Below are 22,757 nucleotides of genomic sequence, written 5' to 3'. Positions count from 1 at the left end.
TGGAGAAAGGAATAATGGAAAATAAGGAAATCATTACTAAAATGAAAAACCACAGCAAAGGACTTGAATAGACATTTTACCAGAGGATGTACAAATGGTGGAAACCCTGCTAACCAAAGGGTCGGCAGTTTGAATCCGCCAGGCGCTCCTTGGAAACTCTATGGGGCAGTTCTACTCTGTCCTATAGGATTGCTATGAGTGGCAATGGACACGATGGGACTGGGTTTGGTTTTGGATACAAATGGCAAGTAACCACATGAAAGGATGCCAGTCATTAGATATTCACCAAAAACCCAAACCCATTGCCATCGAGAATGCACATCAAAACCACAGCAACATATCACTTCATACACACTAAGATGGCTGTGATTTAAAAAAACAAACAAACAGAAAACAAGTGTTGACAAGGCTGTGGAGAAATTGGAACCCTCCTCCACTGCTGGGGGGACTGTAAAACTGTACAAACACTGTGGAAAATAGTCTGGCGGTTTCTGAAAAAGTTAAACACAGAATTTACCATATGGTCCAGCAATTCCACTCCTAGGTATATACTTAAAAGAATTGAAAGCAAGAAAACAATTTTCATTGCATCGCTACTCCTAATAGCCAAAAAATGTAAACAGCCTAAATGTCCATCAACAGATGAATGGATAAACAAAATGGAATATTACTCAGCCACAAAGAGAAATAAAGTCCATATCCATGCTTATATGAAACATCTAAAATAGACAAGCATACAGAGACCGAAGTTCATTTGTGCTTAACAGGGATGGGTGGGAGGTACAGGGAAAGGAGAACTCAGTATGTAGGGAATACTGAACTTCTGGTAAGAGTGATGGTTTAATTTGAGAAGGAATAAGAGTGATGGGTTGAACAACTTGATTAACGCCACTGAATTAATGTACATATTAAGATTGTTGAAATATATATATATATGTATATACATTTCTACATATATATTTACTGCAATTAAAAAAAAAGAAATGGATGTAGAAAAAACACATTTGAAATAATATTCAGAGATACAGAGAACAATTCTGAGAAAAAATAGCAAACACATTAAAAAAAAAAAGACTAAAGAGATATCATATTTTTTGCAAATAATGCATCCATGTAAATAACGCCCATGTGCATACAACGTTTATAGCTTGCCTGGGAAGATAATGCAGGAGTGGGTTGCGTGGTTGGCAGAAAACGAGTAATACGCACATTATTTATAAAACTATGGTACATATGATCGGACAGAAAATGATAGTGAAAGACAAGGTATTATATCATGACGAAATTTCTAGACCTCTCGGATAAATAAATAATTGCACAAATAAATATTCAAGCAGAAGAAGCTGTTCATTAAAATCAGCACTTCTTATTAATAATTACAGAATTAAATGGAGCAATAGCTACAGAATGTTGAGGGTGAAAAGGTGTGACCAAAAAATTGTTCACCAGTCAGTCATACACAGGTAAAGAAAATGGAAATATAACAATGCAGTAGCTTGTAATTATAGTATTTATAGATCTTTCTAAAAATGTACTTGAAGACAGACTCTAATCAACTGAAATATCTATAAAAAATTCATGCATGAAATATTTTAGAAAAAGACTTATTGTAAGCATTGTATCCAACAGAGCAATGCATTTTCTTTGCAAGTGCTCTTAGAACATTTGGGAAAACAAAGAAATGATAACATGTTAAATGCACAGATACATTTTAATAATTGAAATACTAAAATTTATATATGGTGATGAAAGTATAATAAAAATAGAAAGTAAAATCAAAATTAGAAACAAGTATCTAACCATTTGGACATTTTAAAATGCTTTCTGTCTTTTATCTACTAATGGCTGAAATAAATTATTAAAAATTGCAGAACAGTAAGTGATAGTATGCTACATATTAAAATATATGTTGTTGTTGTTGTGAGGTGCTGTCCACTCAGTTCTGACTCATGGCAACCCTATGTACAACAAAACCAAACACTGCCTGGTCATGTGCCATCCTCATGTCCATTGCTATGCCTGAACCCATCTTTGCAGCCACCGTGTCAGTCTATCTCATTGAGGGTCTTCTTCTCTTTTGCTGACCCTCTACTCTACCAAGCATGATGCTCTTCTCCAGGGATTGATTCCTCCGGAAAATATGTCCAAAGAATGTGAGACAAACTCTTGCCGTCCTAGCTTCTAAGGAGCATTCTGGCTGTACGTCTTCCAAGATTTATTCCTTCTTCTGGCAGTTCATGGTATATTAAACATTCCTCACCAGCACCATAATTCAAAGACCTCAATTCTTTCTTCTTCCTTAGTCATTGTTCAGCTTTCCCATGCATTTGAGGTGATTTTCTTTTTTTCAGATGGCCTCGAGCTAGCCGGTTAAGTTGAGAGAGAAGGATTGCACCTAGAAAAGATCTTTGGTTGGGGCAATTACCATATGGAACCGGATAAGAGGCAAATGAACAGAAGCCTACTAAGTATTTGATGGTAGTCCATGAGACTGGACAAAAATAAAAACTATCTTTGACTGATTATGCCTTAAAATATTTTTTGGCACCCAAGATATTTGCTCAGTATGATTTCATAATTTCTATGGACCAACAGGAAACCCTGGTGGCATAGTGAATTAAGTGCTACAGCTGCTAACCAAAAAGTTGGCAGTTCGATTCTACCAGGCGCTCCTTGGAAACTCTATGGGGCAGTTCTACTCTGTCCTATAGGGTCACTATGAAAAGACAGGAAAGAGAAAAGACCAAGATGGATGTCAGAGGAGACTCTAAAACTTGCTCCTGAGCATCGAGCAGCTAAAGCAAAAGGAAGAACTGACAAAGTAAAAGAACTGAATAGAAGTTTTCAAAGGGCCTCTCGAGAAGACAAAGTATTAAAATGACACGTGCAAAGAGCTGGACATGGAAAACCAAAAGGGAAGAACACGCTCAGCATTTCTCAAGCTGAAAGAACTGAAGAAAAAATTCAAGCCTCGAGTTGCAATAGTGAAGAATTCCATGGGGAAAATATTAAACGATGCAGGAAGCATCGAAAGAAGATGGAAGGAATACACAGAGTCATTATGCCAAAAGGAATTAGTCGATATTCAACCATTTCAAGAGGTGGCATATGATCAGGAACCGACGGTACTGAAGGAAGAAGTCCAAGCTGCTCTGAAGGCATTGGTGAAAAACAAGGCTCCAGGAATTGATGGAATATCAACTGAGATGTTTCAACAAACAGATGCAGCACTGGAGGTGCTCACTCGTCTATGCCAAGAATTATGGAAGACAGCTTCCTGGCCAACTGACTGGAAGAGATCCATATTTATGCCTGTTCCCAAGAAAGGTGATCCAACTGAATGTAGAAATTATCAAACAATATCATTAATATCCCACACAAGCAAAATTTTGCTGAAGATCATTCAAAGATGGCTGCAGCAGTATATCGACAGGGAACTGCCAGAAATTCAGGCCGGTTTCAGAAGAGGACATGGAACCAGGGATACCATTGTTGATGTCAGATGGATCCTGGCTGAAAGCAGAAAATACCAGAAGGATGTTTACCTGTGTTTTATTAACTATGCAAAAGCATTCAACTGTGTGGATCATAACAAACTATGGATAACGCTGCGAAGAATGGGAATTCCAGAACACTTAATTGTGCTCATGAGGAACCTTTACATAGATCAAGAAGCAGTTGTTCGGACAGAACAAGAGAATACTGATTGGTTTAAAGTCAGGAAAGGTGTGCGTCAGGGTTGTATTCTTTCACCATACCTATTTAATCTGTATGCTGAACAAATAATACTAGAAGCTGGACTATACGAAGAAGATTGGGGCATCAGGATTGGAGGAAGACTCATTAACAACCTGCTTTATGCAGATGACACAACCTTGCTTGCTGAAAGTGAAGAGGACTTGAAGCACTTACTAATGAAGATCAAAGACCACAGCCTTCAGTATGGATTACACCTCAACATAAAGAAAACAAAAATCCTCACAACTGGACCAATGAGCAATATCATGATAAATGGAGAAATGATTGAAGTTGTCAAGGATTTCATTTTACTTGGATCCACAATCAAAAGCCATGGAAGCAGCAGTCAAGAAATCAAAAGACACATTGCATTGGGCAAATCTGCTGCAAAGGACCTCTTCAAAGTGTTGAAGAGCAAAGATGTCACCCTGAAGACTAAGGTGTGCTTGACCCAAGCCATGGTATTTTCAATCACATCATATGCATGTGAAAGCTGGGCAATGAATAAGGAAGACCGAAGAAGAGTTGACGCCTTTCAATTGTGGTGTTGGTGAAGAATATTGAATATACCATGGACTGCCAAAAGAACGAACAAATCTGTCTTGGGAGAAGTGCAGCCAGAATGCTCCTTAGAGGCAAGGATGGCGAGACTGTGTCTTACATACTTTGGACATGTTGTCAGGAGGGATCAGTCCCTGGAGAAGGACATCATGCTTGACAGAGTACAGGGTCAGCGGAAAAGAGGAAGACCCTCAACGAGGTGGATTGACATAGTGGCTGCAACAGTGAGCTCAAGCATAAGAACAATTGTAAGGATGGCTCAGGACCAGGCATTGTTTCATTCTGTTGTGCATAGGGTCACTATGAGTAGGAAGTGACTCGACGGCACCTAACAACAACAACAACATGAGTCAGAATAAGCTAGACAGCAATGGGATGGACCAATAGGGGTCCCTGGGTGGTATGAAAGGTTAAGCACTCAACTACTACTGGAGGATGGTAGTTCCAACTAAGCCCAGAGGTGACTCAGAAGACAGGCTTAGCAGTCTGCTTCCAAAAGGTCATAGCCTTGAAAAACCTATGGAGTCGTTCTAACCTGTAATACTTGGAATCACCATTAATTGGAATTGACTCCACGGCAACTAACAACAAATGGACCAACAACTGTTCAATGTCTCTCTGTGTTTTAACATATGGTATTTTTAATTTATTTTTATTTAATTTGATTTTTTTTTTTCCTGAGCTTATCTTATCTCTACCAAACTGTGTTATTTTGGTCACGTGGAACAAGAAATAATTTACCCTTTTAGTTCATAGGTCACTGGACACGTGAGGAACCTTATCCAGATCTGGTGGAGAAAACAGCCCTTCAGTTAAAGACCCTAGCATTTGAGTTGGGCGTTTTGTTGTGTCCCCTGGGGAGGAAGTGAGTATGTTCTCTGTGTAAATAAAAGCAAAAAACCAACCCTATTGCCGCCAACTTGATTCCAACTCATAGTGACCCTATAGGACAGAGTAGAACTGCCACATAGAGTTTCCAAGGAGCGCCTGGTGGATTCGAACTGCAGACCTTCTGGTTAGCAGCCATAGCTCTTAGTCATTACACCACCAGGGTTCTCACTCTGTGTGGATAAGATTATTTATCAAATATAGTGCAGATAGCTTGGCTATCATTCCCAGCCAAGCGGTGTATGTAACCATGTGACTGAGTTCCTACCAATGGAATGTGAACATCAGGGGTTTTTCCTTCTTTTTTTTTTTCAGAATGAGATTGTCTTTGTTAAAATTCATGGATTGAAAATGGCACAGCCACAAACAAGAAGGAACCTGAGCCACTGTTATTCTGAAATGCTTGTTTTGTATTTTGACAAAACAAAATTTATCTTGCACAGATAAATTTCTTTTGTATTTGAAACATTGGAGCCCTGGTGGTACAGTGGTTAAGAGCTACGGTGCGCTAAGGCTGCTAACCAAAAGGTTGGCAGTTAGAATCCACCAGCTGCTCCTTTTCACTTGTAAATATATTGGTACATTATTTATCCCCGCTACTATCACTTGGTATGTGTTAGATATATTATTAGTTATAAAATTCCTTAGAATTCATTTTTTTCCTATAAATAACCTACCATACTGATCTTGGTTCAAATATCTGAGTATTTACTTGTTGTCAGTTGCTTGCCAAGTTGGTTCTAACTTATGGTAACCCCAAGTGGGCAGAGTAGAACTGCTCCACAGGGTTTTCAAGGCTGTGATCTTTGGAAGCCAATCACCAGGACTTATTCCGAGGCACCTCTTGAGTGAGTGTGAACTGCCAAGCTTTTGGTTAGTAGTCCAGTGCTTAACCATTTGTGCCATCCAGAGACTCAGAATATTTCCTTAGAGTTTCTAAACATGAATTTGCTCTGTAACAATGTATGATATTTTTAAAGACTTGATGTATGTTACCAAAATTCCCTCTAGGAAGATTGTGCCAATTTGTAATCTGACCAGAAATGAATAAGGAACTCAACATTTCTGGACTAATATTCTCTCTTTCCACTGATTAGTGATAATGAAACCTTCTGTTATGGATTGAATTGTATTCCCCAAAAATTTGTGTTGTAAATCCTAACCCCTATCTATCTATACCTGTGGCTATAATCCCATTTGGGAATGGGTTTTCTTTGTTTTGTTAATAAGGAAGTATTAGTGTAGAGTGAGTCTTAAATCAACCTCTTTTGAGATATAAAAGAGTGGGGTAAGTCAGCAAGGAAGCAAGCACAAATGGAGGAAAAGATGCACACCACAGGATCACTAAGGAACCTAGGAATAGAAGCTGAAGAGGGACAGGACCTTCCTCCAGAGCTGACAGAGGGAGAGAGCCTTCCCCTAGAGCTGGCACCATGAATTCGAACTTCTAGCCTCCTAAAATGTGATAAAGAAATTTCTGTTTGTTAAAGTCACTCACTTGTGGTATTTCCGGTTATAACTGCACTAGATAACTAAGACGCCTTCAAAGGGTTTTTGTTCTAACACAAGACAGTGTCTGCTTCTGTGTTATGAATTCTGATTCCTGTGTACTATATCAATTATTGTACACTCGTTCATTACTTCTTCTAGAATACCTTTTTTTTTTTTTTCATTTACAAGTTCTTTTGATGAACTTTAACAAGAAACACCTTGTTAAATTTGTTAAAAAGTTCCATGGAGAATATTACTGAATTGCATTAATTGAGTAAATAATTTTAGGATATGTAGCACATTGATAATGTTTAGCATTTCCAACCAGAAATACTTTCTTATTTATTCATTTTTATTAATTTATCTCTGTACAATGTTGTACTTTTCTTCACCTACTCCTGAACCTTTGTTATTTAAGTCAAAACACTTTATCTTTTTTTTTTTGCAAGTATGAATGGAACATATGAGTTTTAAATTTTCAGGGTAAACATGCTTTAAAAAGGAGTTATCCTTGGAATCATTTTCTGTGTAAACATTTTTTATAAATTAATATGAACTGACAACTAAAAACAAAAGGCCCTCCAATTCTATATTTAGGTGGATTAATATAACTCAAAACTTTAAACACAGAAAATAATAGTTTCACGTCTCACTGTGTTTTTACTAGTCAAACTCCATCTGAGTGCTATGTTGAGCTAAGAATGCTACGCTTTAAGTTTGGAAAAAGTAAACTTGTTTAGCAAAGGAAGACTGAAGATTCAGGAGACCTTGTCAAACATGAAAAAAAAAAAAAGCTTAAGGAATTCGATAGTTTATCCCAAAGAAAGGAAGGCTTGATATAGCAGAGGTGACAAAATACGTGAAGAGTTATCCTGTCAAAACCCAGTGAAAAACTCAGTGTCCAGTGCCCTCAAGTAGATTCCAACTCATAGCGACCCTATAGGACTCCTGTCAAAGGAGTAGCTTTTTCAGATTTCTGGTATGTAGCAGAGCTAGGACCAATGTTGTTTTTTTTTTTTTTTTTTTTTTTCGGTAGGACCATTGGATAAAGATCCAGTGTTAGAGTTTTTCATGCAATCCAGGTGAAACCTTTGTATTTTCTAGAAATGTCAACAAGGTTACAGGGACACATTTATTTAAAAAATTTTTTAAAATTTATTTTGGTAAAAGTATACACAGCTAAAGGTGCACACCGTTTCAACAATTTCTACATGTATAGGTCAGTGACCTTGGTTACATTCCTCAAGTTGTGGTATCATTCTCATGCCCCTTTTCCACATTTTCCCATCACTGTTTTCTCAAACTCACTGCCCCCTAAGCCACCCACCCAACCTTTCAAGCTGCCGTTGTCAATTGTTTTATTATCTTGCGTAGATAATTCTTTAAAAGAGCACAACACTCAAAGCAGATATAACTTACTCATTAAAATAAGCTTTTTGTGTGTGTGTGTGTGTGTGTGTGGTTCAAAGAAGACTTCAGGGGATAGTTTCAGTTTAAGGTTTAACAGGGCTCCATTTTAAGATGCTGAATTCTGGCTGGAGCTGGGTGGGCCAGCTGTGAGGGACACTGGGTAAGACATTCTCACATTGGGTTGCAGCCTGGCCTTGATGACCCTACGTGCTCTTCCAGCTGTAATTCTTTCTTAAGTGTGTCATTCAGTGAAGGTGGTCCCCACGGTGATTGGAACCTCATTTCAGTCATCTCAGCAGTCATGCTAGTGCCAGCTATGATTCTATCCTTCTATCTGTTAGCTCTGTGCTGTTAAAATTCTGTTTGTGCAGAACAACTCCCTAACCCCTGCACCTGCAGCTGAAAAGTCAAATTGCACCATCGGGAGTTCCCACTCGTGTGCAAATGGTTGTTTCAAAAGCAATCTGATTTTCTTTGTTATGATCAAGTTTTTTTTTTTTTTTTTTTAATTTTCTTTTTTAAAATTCCTACCATATTGTGCGGCAAACTTTTTTTTTTTTTAAATAATTTCAGGTTCCAGGTCCAAAACACAGTTTTTTTTTTTTTTTTTAAATTTGTGGAATCCAAGATAAAAACAATCAGAATAAGAACTCTTTACAAGTTGGGATATTTATTATATCTAGTCTCTCCTATTTGTTCTCCTGTAGAATAATAGCTTATTTGTTTGCCTGTAGAATAATAGCTTATTCAAAAAAGGCAGTCTTAGGAGACCATCTCTTTTATATCTAACTTCATGAAATTAAAAAAAAAATGAATTAAATCTAAGAAGTATTATATAAGGTTATTATAACTGCTTTGTGGTGGTTGTTGTTGTGTGCCCTCCATTTAATTCTGACACATAGACACCATGTGACAGAGTAGAACTGCCCCACAAGGTTTCCTAGGCTGTAATCTTTATGGGAACAGTTCTTTGCTCTGCTCAGCCACTAGTGGGTTGGAACTGCCAACCATTTGGTTAGCAGCTAAGCGCTTAGCCATTTTACCTCAGGGCTCCTATTATAACTGCTAGAATACTGCATTTATGTGGTAACTTGGAACACAAATAAACTGAAGATCTGAAGAAATTGACTTACTGTCTGGCCCCAAGTCTTTATTGAAGGGGAAATAGTAATACCACTAACCACCAGCTAATTCACTTGGAACATAGTTGTTATGTTCAGTATTCATCAGAGTGATACTATGCTATTGTTGCTTTCCTTTCTTTTCCTGTTTTCAGAAACCCCCCAACCCCAAATCAACAATATTTTTTACGGCTTTCTTATTTTTTAAATAATTAATTTTATATTTTTTGTCATAGCAAAACATACATGAGTTTAACAACTTCTACATGTACAGTTCAGTGACATTGATTATATTCTTCAAGGCATGCAACCATTCTCATCCTACTTTTTTGAATTATTCCTTCACTATGAACATAAACTCACTGCCCCCTAAGTTTCTTTTCTAACCCTTTCAGTTGCTTTTGCCAATTTTTGTGGCTTTTTTTAAATCTCATTTCAGGGATTTTTTTTTTTTTTGTCTTTTTTAACATTATCTTAAGCCTCTGACAGGTCCTGAAAACTTTTGGTGATTAGCATTCTTTTCTTTGTGCTGTGCTATCAGACTATTTTGACTTACTGAAGAAGGAGTCAGAGAGCCCAGAGGAAATTGCTTACAATATTCTCTCTGAGGGATTGAACCTAGCAAGGTTCATATCGTCTTCTCAGTGATGTCTCTGTTCCTCCTTTCAATACTCCTTGCTCTAGTTTCTATAATCTGTGCTCTGTGTCATCATGTTGCCTTTCTGTCTTTGACTATACCATGTTAACTTTGAAATATATCGACGTGTATGGACTCATTCTAAGACACAAATCATTTCTAATTATTGGTCATTGATCTAGGGCTTTATCTTGGTAACTGTATTCAGTTTGGGGAACCCTGGTAGCGTAGGGATTAAGAGCTATGGCTGCTAACCAAAAGGCCTGCAGTTTGAATCCACCAGGTGCTCCTTGGAAACTCTATGGGGCAGTTCTACTCTGTCCTATAGGGTTGCTGGAAGTCCGAATTGATTCAATGTCAACGGGTTACTCACCTTTGCCATCTACCAGTTTTCATTTAATTTTCAGGCCACCTCCTAACACTTTTTACATTGGTGCTTAGAATTCCAGGAATGTATCTTCCAATTCTCTCCTGGTGCATCACCAATTTAGTTTGGCCCAAGGTGCAGTCCTGCCTTAATAGAACTTGTTATATATCATTTACAGATATTCTTTAAAGAAATCTATTTCTTATATTGATCCTAGAGTCCATAGGTGTTGCAAAAGTTTAATACTCTTGCTGCTAACCTAAAGATTGGTGGCTCTAGAACACACAGAGGCACCTTGGAAGGAAGGCCTGGTGATCAATTACTCAAAAATCGACCATTGAAACCTCTACTGAGCACAGTTCTACTCTGACACAGGGTTGCCATGAGTGGGAATTGACTTGACAGCAACTGATTTGTTTCTGTGTTTTTTATTGATCTTAATTTTACTTCCATAGCTTCATAGAAAAGGAACACTGTGTCTTGGTGTTTAAGTGCTCGGCTGCTAACCAAAAGGTCGGTGTTTCAAACCCACTAGCTGCTCCATGAGAGAAAGATATGACTGCCTGCTGCCATCAAGGCTTACTGCCTTGGAAACCCTGTGGGGTAGTTCTACTCTGCCTGCCCTACAGGGTCGCTATAAATCAGAATGGACTAGAAGGCAATGAGTAGCTTCATAGAATGGATTCCACTTCCAGACTGCTGCTGTATTTTAAGAAAGTTAACTTTTTACCCAAATTAATTTCTATCATCTCCAGGGTCAGCCTTCTTGTATCTGCCCCTTGAGGCTCATTTGATATGGTTCTGGAAATTGCAGCCTCCTCTGAAGAATCTTCGGATCAACAATGGATACACTTTATTTTATGTATTTTAAAATGACTGCACTAAACCCCCGTATTCCAGAGGAAGGATCATTCTCACTCATGCACGCAGGAATTTTGACCAGTTTGTTGTGACAGGGATATAAGTGCATACATCAAATTGGGAAGAAATGAGGCTTGAAAAGCAAGCTGGGGAAAAATTGTGAATCATCTTTTGTGACCAAGCAAAGGATTTTTGAATTTGGTGCTGTGGGCAATGTGGTTAGCAGAGGTTGTTACAAAGGGAGTAACACAATTGGCTTTATTAAGGATGTTATTGTTTTTAACTTAGTGTATTGTACCTCTAATCAAGTGCAAAATATTAAGTGGACGGCTGGATGATTCTTTGCCTCTCCCTACACCAGTCTAACCACCACGTAGGTCAAGATATAGAACCTTTCTGATAGTCACGAAAGCTGCCTTAGTCCGAAGGCTCCCTGGTGTTCTTTCCCAATCAATAAACAGCCTTTTACATGCTGAGGAAGCACTGTTCTGGAAACCTGCTTAGTATGTTTTGCCTGTCCTTATATCTATATTCTCAAAAAAATTGCACAATGCTTCTTGTTGTCGTTTTTCAATACGTATTTTTCAAATGAGTGAATATGAAAAAGAAAAGATGATAAGGCAGAGACCACAGCATCCGCCTCAGGATATTGATTTCAGTGATCAATATTTTCACTTGTTTGATTAGGGATTTGCCTAATTGAGCTTTATCTAGCCACCGCTTTTTGGTCTCTTACATGAGGACACCAAAAGATACTTTATGAAATGTTACGCTGAAATTGAAATCTAGCCTAGCTGTGAGGTTTTCCTCAATTGCCATTTTAGAAATTTTATCAATGAGGAGTGTGATTTTATTTGTCATAATTTTTTCATAATGAATCATTTTGATCCTCTCCCCCCGCCAAGGGCTTATAAATTCTCTGCACAATAATGAGTACTGGAAACATTTTAGGGTTATGCTATTTATATAATAACCTCCCTCACTTAGGATAGGATCTGGAAAGTATTAAAATAAACATACAACAAATGTTTGATAAAGTAAACAATTATCTCATCTTAGTCTTCTAACTCAGGATATATGAATACACACACACAAACATACATATACATATATATTCCAAAATAAATAATTACTTAATTCAGAGATCATCATATTACAGTCAGTAATTCAAATCCTGCTCAGCTTGCTGTTTTTTTTATTTTCTTTGTGTAGATATATATTTAATATATTTTTTAGGGCAGTTGTAGGTTTACAAAAAAATTGGACAGAAAGGACAGAGTTCCCAGTTAGTCCCTCCACCCTCTGCACACCATCCTGTTATTAACACCTTGCATTCATGTGGTGCTTTTGTTATAGTTAACGATCCAATATGGAAACATGACTATTAACTACATTCGGTCTCTGTGTCATACAGGCCTTTGGGTTTCGACAGTGCATACTGCCATGTGTTTACCTGCTGTCCGTTTTTGTAATAAATTTTATTGGAACACGGTCACATTCATTTTTGTATGTCTGGGGTTGCTTTAGGAGCCCTGGTGGTACAGTGGTTAGAGCACTTGGCTGCTAACTCGAAGACTGGTGGTTAGAACCCACCAGCTGCTCCGTGGGAGAAAGATGTGGCAGTCTGCTTCTGTAAAGATTACAGCCTTGGAAGCCCTACAGAGCAGTTCTACTTTGTCCTGTAGGGCAGCTATGAGTCAGAATCCACTCGACGGTAATGGGATTAGTTTGGGTTTTATAGATGGTTGCTTTGGCATAGTTGAGTGGTTGCCACAGGCCATTTGTCCTGCAAAACCTAAAATATTTACTCCCTGATCTTTACAGAAAAAAAGGTTGTCAATTCTTGGCTTCATTTTCAAAATTAAATCAAGTTTTATTCTTTGAATTGAAAATTATGAATTCCTCAACAATGATCCCTGTATAACTTATATGCCACAATCCTTCAGAGCCATTTTTGTAAGACACAAAGTTTTTCAGGTTACACTCCTCCTCGGGACCCTGGGATGGTTTCTCATTGCCAGAATATCAAAATGCTTAGCATGGAATACAAAGCTCTTAAAATTTGTTTCTAACTCATCTTGCCAATAATTTGACTCCAGTTTTGCATTTTAACTTCTAAATTTTCTGTTCCTAAAAATGGATGTCTTGTATAGTAATTTTCATTTTATACATTTACATTCCTGCATGATGGTGCTATTATTGAGGACTTGAACCAAGTATTTTTCATATTTGTGTCCCCAGGGTCTAGCATAGTATATACTCAAAATACTTGATGGATATACTCAGTCCTAAGGTTGTTCTTCATCTTCTACAATATAAATAAAGATGCATGATTCTGGACATGATACAACAGCAAACCGGATACTGTGAAGAAGAGACACAAGGATCACACCATTTTCCAACAGGGCTATATTTAAACATAACTTTGGGTGAAAAAAACTGAGCATGTCTTGTCACTTGCCTCTTCCCTTAATTCAAATACCATATGTGATTTATGGGAAATGTCATTGGTAGTTTTCTGATTCACAGGAATCAACAATATTTTCATTTTAAAAAAGGTTTTTTAAGTAAGTACAAGAATTAGTTGAACTTCTTAAGAAAGCCCTTTTCTATATAATAAAGTCTTTGCGCAGTAAACTCATGACTTCTGCACAGTTTTTAAGATATAAAAAGCACATCTCTGAGGTTTAGCTAAAATGCAAGTCATATTCAGAAGCTTGCCAGGTGTGATTTGGAAATACTGAGAGATCAGAAAGGTTCTTTGATGAAGACAGTAGTCAATAGTTGACAATTTTGGTAGTAGTCAGTGGACACTTGGAACATCTATTCACTCAGCTGTTAGTAGATAGTATCTCCATAATGAAGTAGAAATGCTCATACTACCAAAATCATCACAGATGAATTGTTTATCCTTAGAAACATGCATAGTGTATAAAAGTTACATAAGAGGATTCTGGAAAAAATATCTTGCAAAGTATTTGATGAGTTTCTAAAATGTGAACATTTTTCAGAAAAGTGTTTAACAGAGGCAATAAAGAGCTAAATAGTCAAAGCTGAGGATTCTGACAGAAGAAGAAAAGAACTTATCACAACAATAAGGATAAGCTTTATGCTACTGTCATTTCTTGAATTATACAAAATGTGAATGTAAGCAAGTTGAATATTTGGGTGATAGTTAAAAATACTTATTTTCTTAATTTGAACTCACATTAAATTCTTGAGAATGTCTCATCTCTGATTTATTATGTTGACACTTCCCACATGTTTAAAGGGCTCTGGAAAATTCTGTTTATGCATTTGTTTATGTGTTCTTATGCTATAACAGTGCTTAGAATATTTTAAAAAAATGTTTCATATACTGTACATTAAAATGCAGTATAATAATAGACACCAGAAAAGTTGATTTGGAAATTGTCCACAAGAAATGTTTTTTGACTTCCATTGATTTCCTCTCATCCTAGTCTATCACCAGTAGTCATCACCACCACACCTAGACAGCCATTACATCCACATAAAAACATGCTCACTCCAATCCATGAAACTTCACCTCCCCAATTCAATCACTTGCTGAGCAATGACAGTCACCTATCATCATGACAGGCATCCTTGTCGGTAGCTTACTGGTCAACAGTGGCACTAAAAATGATAACCACCAGGGTCATGTAGGCATAGTCAACCCAATCACCGGTAAAATGCGTTTTATATAAATGACATCAAAAGTACAAAGAATAAATTAATAGATTAAACAAGGCTTGCTATGAAACTAGGTGAGAAAGAATATTTCAGTTATCCCTCAGCTGTAAGATAGCACAGCCCCTTCAGAGCTTGATCTTACTGCTTTCACATGGTTACTCAAGGATCATGAGTCTGGCAAAACAGTTGGGATATGGGCATTGACTTCTGTAGTTATTTGAAAGGTTGGTGCTGACTACACTCCTCACTCCCAAATATAATGTCTAAAGATTATGAAGGCCCAGAGCTGCATATTAGTTATCTCTTGTGCATGGATAACTTACCATTTCCATGTATGGAAATCGAGGTGTCTTAGTGCTCTAGAATTATCGCTTTTATCCAAAGCAGTTAGAATACTCTTTGCATTTTTATATTTTATGCTTGAGCTCTGCATGCAAATTTTCTGTTTGCTTGTCTTTCATCTTGGAAGATGGATGCTTCAATTAAAGGGGTGATAAGGACTTTTAAAGTATTCACTGCAACCCCACTGTTTAAGATAATTGTCAGTGTTAAAGAGAGGTATTTTCTGGACTCCTAGATGAGTTCTTGGGTGGTGCGAACAATTACCGAGCTTGGCTGCTAACTGAAAGTTTGGAGGTTCAAGTCTATAAAAAGGAGAACAAGTCAAAATAATGTCTTGAGTGTCTCTGTGGCAGTTTTCTTATGGTAAGCTACAGAGCTACATGGGAGTCCCTGGGTGGTACAAACTCAGCTACTCACTGAAAGGTTGGAGGTGCAAGGCACCCAGAGGCCCCTCAGAAGGACCTGGTGATCTACTTATGAAAAGTCAGTCACTGACAATTCTATGGAGCACAGTTCTACTCAGTCACACGTGGGATCGCCATGAGTCAAAGCTGATCAACAACAACTGGTAATTGTTTCTAAAACTTTGTTTTTATATTCAAATTTCTGAAAGTCCTGTGAGCCAGAGTGATGACAACTGAGCCACATGGGAAAATGTTGGTTTCAAGTATGCCCAGCCTCTTCCTCTCCTTCCTCTCTAATATCTTTCTGCACTAACTGTGATAATTGTTCATATTCGCATCCAGATTCTGTCTGTGCCAAGACCGGTTTACCTGAGTAAAGTTGGGAATTTTTGGAAACTCAATCTATTATTCTTTGTCAGAATGATTTCAATGAGTAAACTGTTACTAACTTTGAGAGCATAAAGTAGTGCGTGCTGACTGAAGGAATTTTACCTAGTCAGCATGTAGAAAGAGCATGGGCATTGGAAGAAGATAGTGGTTGATCCTCAGCTCTGCTACTCACTAGCTGGATGACTCTGGTGATTGGTTGTCCTCTTTGAACCTCAGCTTCTTTATTGATACGGGAGTGTTTGCAGAATTATTGTGAAGATTAAGTAAAATATGTGTAAATCTCTAATATGCAATAAAATGTAATAAAAACCCAATGTATTTTGTTTTCCATGTTCTTTTTTTTTTTTTTTAATTGTTTTCCTGAGAAAAATGGAGAACTTGAAGTAAATTGAAAGTATATATTCGGTCACTCAACTTGATTTGTTTAGCTGGTAGAAAGTTTATTCTAGAAGTAATGTGAGGGTAGAAGAATCAAGAATCTATTACAATATAGTATAACAAATTCTTTTGTTGAGAAATTCTGAAGGCCTAAATTGGGCCAGGATAAAAATGGGGGAATGGACAGAGGTAATAATTAGAAGTAAATATCAGTAAGAATTGATGGTGTTTGGGGTGCAAGGACTAAAGTAAATGGTGTATCCTAGGTTCCCTCACAGATTTGTGAATATGCCCTGAGTAGGAAATACAGACTGTGAAGTTTGAATTTAATGGAGCTGCAAGGCACCAAGGTAAACGATTTAGTAGAGTTTGGTTATTTGAGAGTGAAATCCTGGACTGCAACATGGGGTACAGATGAGCATCTGGGAGTCGTCAGTCCAGCACAGAGCAACTGTAGTCATAAGAGGGGATGAGATTGTTTAAGAATATTTTACAGCTACAAGAAAAAAAGACTAAACGGAAAACTGTTGAGCACCCGCGTATAGAGAGTGCACAGGTGAAACAGAAAGGACTGGCTGAGAGGTAGGAAGTAAACAAGGAGATAGCAGGATCATGAAAACAGGGCATGTGTGTGTATGTGTGTGTGTACATATAGAATTTTGTTAAAATCTAAAAAGTAAACACAGCAGTATCAAGTGTTGAAAAACATTCTCATAATTACTGAACATCTACTAAGTAGCAGGCAATGTACTGGACTTGAGTCTACAAATATGAATTAGACTCTTTCTCCCTACACACAACCTCCCCCCTCCCGCCCGCCACCGCCTAGTCCCTGTATTCGCACTCATTGGGTCATATATATATATATATAAACAGATAATTATACAAGGGCGTGTTCAATGCAGTGACAGAGGTCAGCATTGAGGGCATTGTAGGAGTTCAGGCAAGGAAATTAACCCAGGTCAATGACATCAGGGAAGGTCAAGAATGTGGAACCTTTGGATTTTTAGCCACTTGTAGTGAGTGAGAAGTGGGGCTAGATTCTGAATTTCAGGGGGTTGAAGTAGAGAGTGAGAAACTGCTTTTTTAGATATTTGGCTGTAAAAGGGAAGAATGTTCTAAAGCAATAGCTAAAAGTCATGTAGAGCCAAGGGAAGTTTTTTTTTTTTTTTTAATTTTTTAATTCAGTGGGAGTGATTAGAGAATATATATATGCTTAGGTCAAAGACCCTTAGAGAAGGAGATGTTAAGTGCACAGGAATGACAGAATGACAGAAGGATCAAGGTTCTGGAAGGACTAGGTTTCAGAGTACAGGTATATGAACAGCCTGGGTACTGCCTCGTCGGGGACAAGGTAAACAAGGTAAGGAGAGGTGCGTCTGTGGGTAAGGACGCAAGAATACAGGAGTGGGTACGTAACCTCTAACTTCTGAGTGAAAGTGAAGTAACCTGCTGTGAGGTGAGCGCATGTTGAGACAAAAAGGATGAGGCTAAGGGGATAAGTTTGGAGAGACAGCTTATTCAGGGTATATAATTGGATAGCTAAGTATTTTTGAAAGTACAGATGAAAATGTACAATATAAATTTGTGTTGGAAAAATCTAAAAATATATATGGTTGTGTGTGTACTTTTTTTTTTCTCTCTTTCTTTCATTTTTGGTTGGTTTGCCCGAGAACACTTTGGGAGAATAACAAGATAAAAAGATGGAAGGTAATGAACCATCAAGTTCAATCTATTTCCCATTAGGCTGGATAGAAGAGCGGGTGATATCGGAAAGTTTATTTGATAAACTAAAAGTATGGGAAATTCTTAGTGACGACAGAAAATGACTGTTGATGGGAAAAAGCACCTCAGAGCTTCTGTTTGCTGTAATGGAGCAGTGGTTGCAGTCTGACAATGGGAGAGGTGTCAGAAGTTAAGTAAAAGCTGCAATCAGTCCAGTTGAGACGACCAACAAACTCTCAGTTATTTTAGGAGGATCATCTACCTGATTAGGAAGGCTTTCCAAGTGACAGCAAGGAATAATAAGATGAGGTAGATGACAAACCTCTGCAGTTCGTTGTCAAAGGAAAATTTGATTTTAAAACTTTTAATTGTTAAAAAAAAAGTAAAATGTATTATACACTCAGGATTATTAGACTTTCTGTGCCTGAGGTTCTTTCTTCAATTTAAGTAACAGTAGGGAGAAAACAGGTTCAAGAAAGGATGAGAAACAAAAGTGAATGAATAAATGAATGAATGAATGGTAGATCTTGAGAAGAGTAGAAAAACAGAAAAATAACATGTAGAGAGGGGCTCCAGTGTTAGTCATAGCTGGGTTTCAATCCCAGCTTCTCTCTGATTAAATTTGGCCATGGTAATCAATCCTGTTTGTTATCTATAATGTGAAGATAAATATCACATGTACAGTACTTTAGATAGTGCAGGACACCAAGTGCTTGAGAGTACTAGCTTTTATTATAACTTTTAATATTATTATTATGTAACTCATCATAAGAGGAATCTTCTAGAAGTGGGAACGCAGTCCATTATAAAGCCAAACATCTCTATCAGTGTTTATGGAAACATTCCTTTTAATCATGTAAGTAGTAGAGTCTTGATAGAGGATCTCTTTTTTTTTCTGTTTTCTACAAACTCGAGCAGAGTTTTTGGATAGGCTCAATTCCAGCAGTAGGGCAGCTTTGGAGATACAGCAGGAATGTGGGTCTCCAGCATCAGAATCACCAAGGCCCAACCTAGCATTTCCAAGTTGGAATCTTTTTGCTGGATCCAGGAAACCAAGAATCTGCCTTTCTAGCAAGCTTTCGGGTAAGGTATATTTCCATGAAAGTTAAGGGTCATTGTTGCAGCACAATTTTGATTTTGGGGACAGCTCAGTCATCTAAAGAGATGAGGTTCTCTGCTCTCAGAAAACCTCGGGATTCGGCTTTTATGTAGTCTTATTTCATTATAGTCCCTTTTATAAAATGAATGACTGCATCTAGGAGTGAAACGATCTTTATAAATAATTTTCAATTTGAGACTGAGGCACATGCTGTGATTTAAAACTAAATTTGCTAGAAAATAATTGCTGCAGATTGTCATGAAAGTTGGGCCTCAGAGTTACGTAAACAAAAAAGAATGGACTATTCTTACCACTTTCAACAGTGTTATAAATAGATACATTACTAAAAAGTTAAGGTCATTATTTTTAATTTTACAGTAAGAAACCGAAGAAATATATTTATCCTTTTTACAGCTGGGCTTCTACCACATTCATTGCCACCACATAGAGTGTGTCTATAATTGGTCTGACTTGGCATGTCCTATTACCCAGGGCTGCTTTCTTTTTCTCCAAATGTTACGGGGGATTTGCTTAATGTGGGGGAAATGTTTTCATTTAATGATCTATCTATCAGATTTAAAATTTATATATTTTTGGAATCTGTTGAGTGGGGAGCGTTCTTTCTCTTGGTACATTCAATCTTACTTCCCAAATGAATCCGTATCATGCACCACAATCATTGTCTTTCTCCCAGTCATTGGTGTCGGTGTCTGCATTTCCTTACATGGCTACAAAAAATGAAGTGAGTAGTGATAATAGGAAGTCTTTAAAGACTTTTACTTTTCCCTTAGAAAAGATTTTTCCACATGCCTCTGGGTGATTCTTTGTGTTATGAAAGCAGAATGGCCTTATGGTGTGAGTACATTCTCTCCAGAATAACATTCTCCTTCACCATTTTCAATTAACAAATGTAGAAGTACCTATTAAACACCACCAGATTGTGCTAAGCCCTGGGAATACAATAATGAAAAAGCTCTTGCTCTCAAAGAATTTACATACTATCTGGCTGGTGCCCAGTGTGGGGAAGCAGAGAAGTACAAAACAAATTATATTACATAAACTGATTAATATTCTTTGAGGATTCAGACCACTCACATGTCTCTGACCCTTGAGGTTGTAAAATTAATACATTGTAATATTAGAGCTAAAAATATTTTCATACCATTGATTTCTTGAATTATAAAAGTTGTGCATTAATGCATAATTATAAATAATTCAATGATATATTCAAATGATACGAGAACATACCAGGTAAAGAATGAAAAATCTTGCCTCTCACTTTCCCTTCCCTCTTCCTCCACCTTTCTTGGCCAAAGGTCAACACTATTAACAGTTTGGTCATTGGAGCTTGGCCTGAGGGGTAATCTAAACCCATAGCGGAAATACTGCCTGGACTTAATTTCTTATTCACTCATTTCTGCTTTTTTCCTCCAATTTGGCCTCATTTCTTCCAGATATAAATGAACCCCTTATTGACAAGGACTATCCATACAAGGAGCTTCATGCTTCTTATCTCAAAACTCCTGCCACCTGTTGGGATTAAATTCCTTTCTTCAGCTGCAGTTAAAAAAAAAAAAAAATCTAGAAAAGAATGATAATTGGCTTGGGTCATATCTTTAACCTTAAACAATGGGCTAAGATTTGGTGGTACAGTATTAGGATTATCACACTCCATCCCTACCATATTGTTGTCTTTCTGTGTGGAGCAGTTCCACATAGGGGTTATTTTCCTAAAGGAAAGAAATATTGTTGTTGTTGTGAGGTGCCATTGAGTCTGCTCTGATTCATAGTGACCCTACGTACCACAGAACGAAACACTGCCCGGTCCTGCACCATGCTCATAATCGGTGCTGTGCCTGAGCCCATTGTTGCAACCACTGTGTCAACCCAACTCACTGAGGGTCTTCCTCTTTTTTGACGACCCTCTAATTTACCAAGAATGATGTCCTTCTCCAGGGACTGATCCCTCCTGCCAATATGTCCAAAATATGTAAGACACAGTCTTGCTGCCCTTGTTTCTAAGGAGCATCCTGGTTGTACTTCTTCCAAGGCAGATTTGTTCATTCTTTTGGCAGTCCATGGTATATCCAATATGCTTCACCAACATCACAATTCAGAAGCATCAGTTCTCCAGTCTTCCTTATTCTTTGTCCAGCTTTTGCATGCATATGATGAAATTGAAAATACCATGGCATGGGTCAGGGGCACCTTAGTCTTCAAGGTGACATCTTTGTTTTTCAACATTTTAAAGAGCTCCCTTGCAGCAGATTTTCCCAATGCAAGGCATCTTTTGATTTCTTGGCTGTTGCTTCCATGAGTGTTGATTGTGGATACAAGTAAAATGAAACCCTTGAAAACTTTAATCTTTTCTCTATTTATCATGATGTTGCTTATTGGTCCAGTCGTGAGGATTTTTGTTTTCTTTATGTTGAGGTGTAATCTATATTGAAGGCTGTGATCTTTCCTCTTCATCAATAGGTGCTTCAAGTCTTCTTCACTTTCAGCAAGCAAGGTTGTATCATCTGCATAATGTAGGTTGTTAATGAGTCTTACTCTAGTCCTGATGTCCCTTTCTTCTTTATATAGTCCAGCTTCTTGGATTATTTGTTCAGCATACAGATTGAATAGGTATGGTGAAAGGATATACCCTAACACACACCTTTCCTGACTTTAAACCACTCACTATCCCCTTGTTCTGTCCAAACAACTGCCTCTTGATCTATATACAGGTTCCTCGTGAGCATAATTAAGTATTCTGGAATTCCCATTCTTCGTAATGTTACCCACAATTTGCTATGAACCACACAGTTGAATGCCTTTGCATAGTCAATAAAACACAGGTAAACATCTTTCTGGTATTCTCTGCTTTCAGACAGGATCCATCCAACATCAGCAATGATATCACTGGTTCCATGTCCTCTTTTGAATCCAGCCTAAATTTCTAGCAATTCTGTGTTGATATACTGCTGCAGCTGCTTTTGAACGATCTTCAGCAAAATTTTGCTTGCATGTGATACTAATGACATTATTTGACAATTTCCACATTTGATTGGATCACCTTTCTTGGGAATAGGCATAAATATGAATCTCTTCCAGTTGGTTGGCCAGATGGATGTCTTCCACATTTCTTGGCACAGATGAGTGAGCACTTCCAGTGCTGCATCCATTTGCTGAAACATCTCAACTGATATTCCGTCAATGCCTGGAGCCTAGTTTTTCACCAATGCCTTCGGTGCAGATTGGACTTCTCTCAGTACCATCGGCTCCTGATCATATGCTGCCTCATGAAATGTCCAAACGTCGACCAATTCTTTTTATAATGACTCTGTGTATTCCTTCCATCTTCTTTTTTGCTTCATTTGTTGTGTAATATTTTCCTCACAGAATCACTACTGAAACTCGAGGCTTGAATTATTTCTTCTTACTACTAAGCAAACAAAAGATGCCACTATAGTAGGCAACATAATCTTAGTGCTACCTTTAATTAGATTACATTCAATATATATTTATCAATGAAGTGTGATATTTGCCATCGATTTCTCTAGGTCAATTTTACTAAGATGAGAAATCGGAGATCAATTTTACATGTAAAATGCTTTTTCAACCTCTGTTTAGATTATGTTTAGATCATAATCTATGATCTCGTAGATTA

Source organism: Loxodonta africana, chromosome 17 (assembly GCF_030014295.1).
Source record: "Loxodonta africana isolate mLoxAfr1 chromosome 17, mLoxAfr1.hap2, whole genome shotgun sequence".
NCBI lineage: Eukaryota > Metazoa > Chordata > Mammalia > Proboscidea > Elephantidae > Loxodonta > Loxodonta africana.
The sequence above is the reverse complement of the archived record's forward strand: the minus strand, read 5'-3'. Positions refer to the sequence as shown.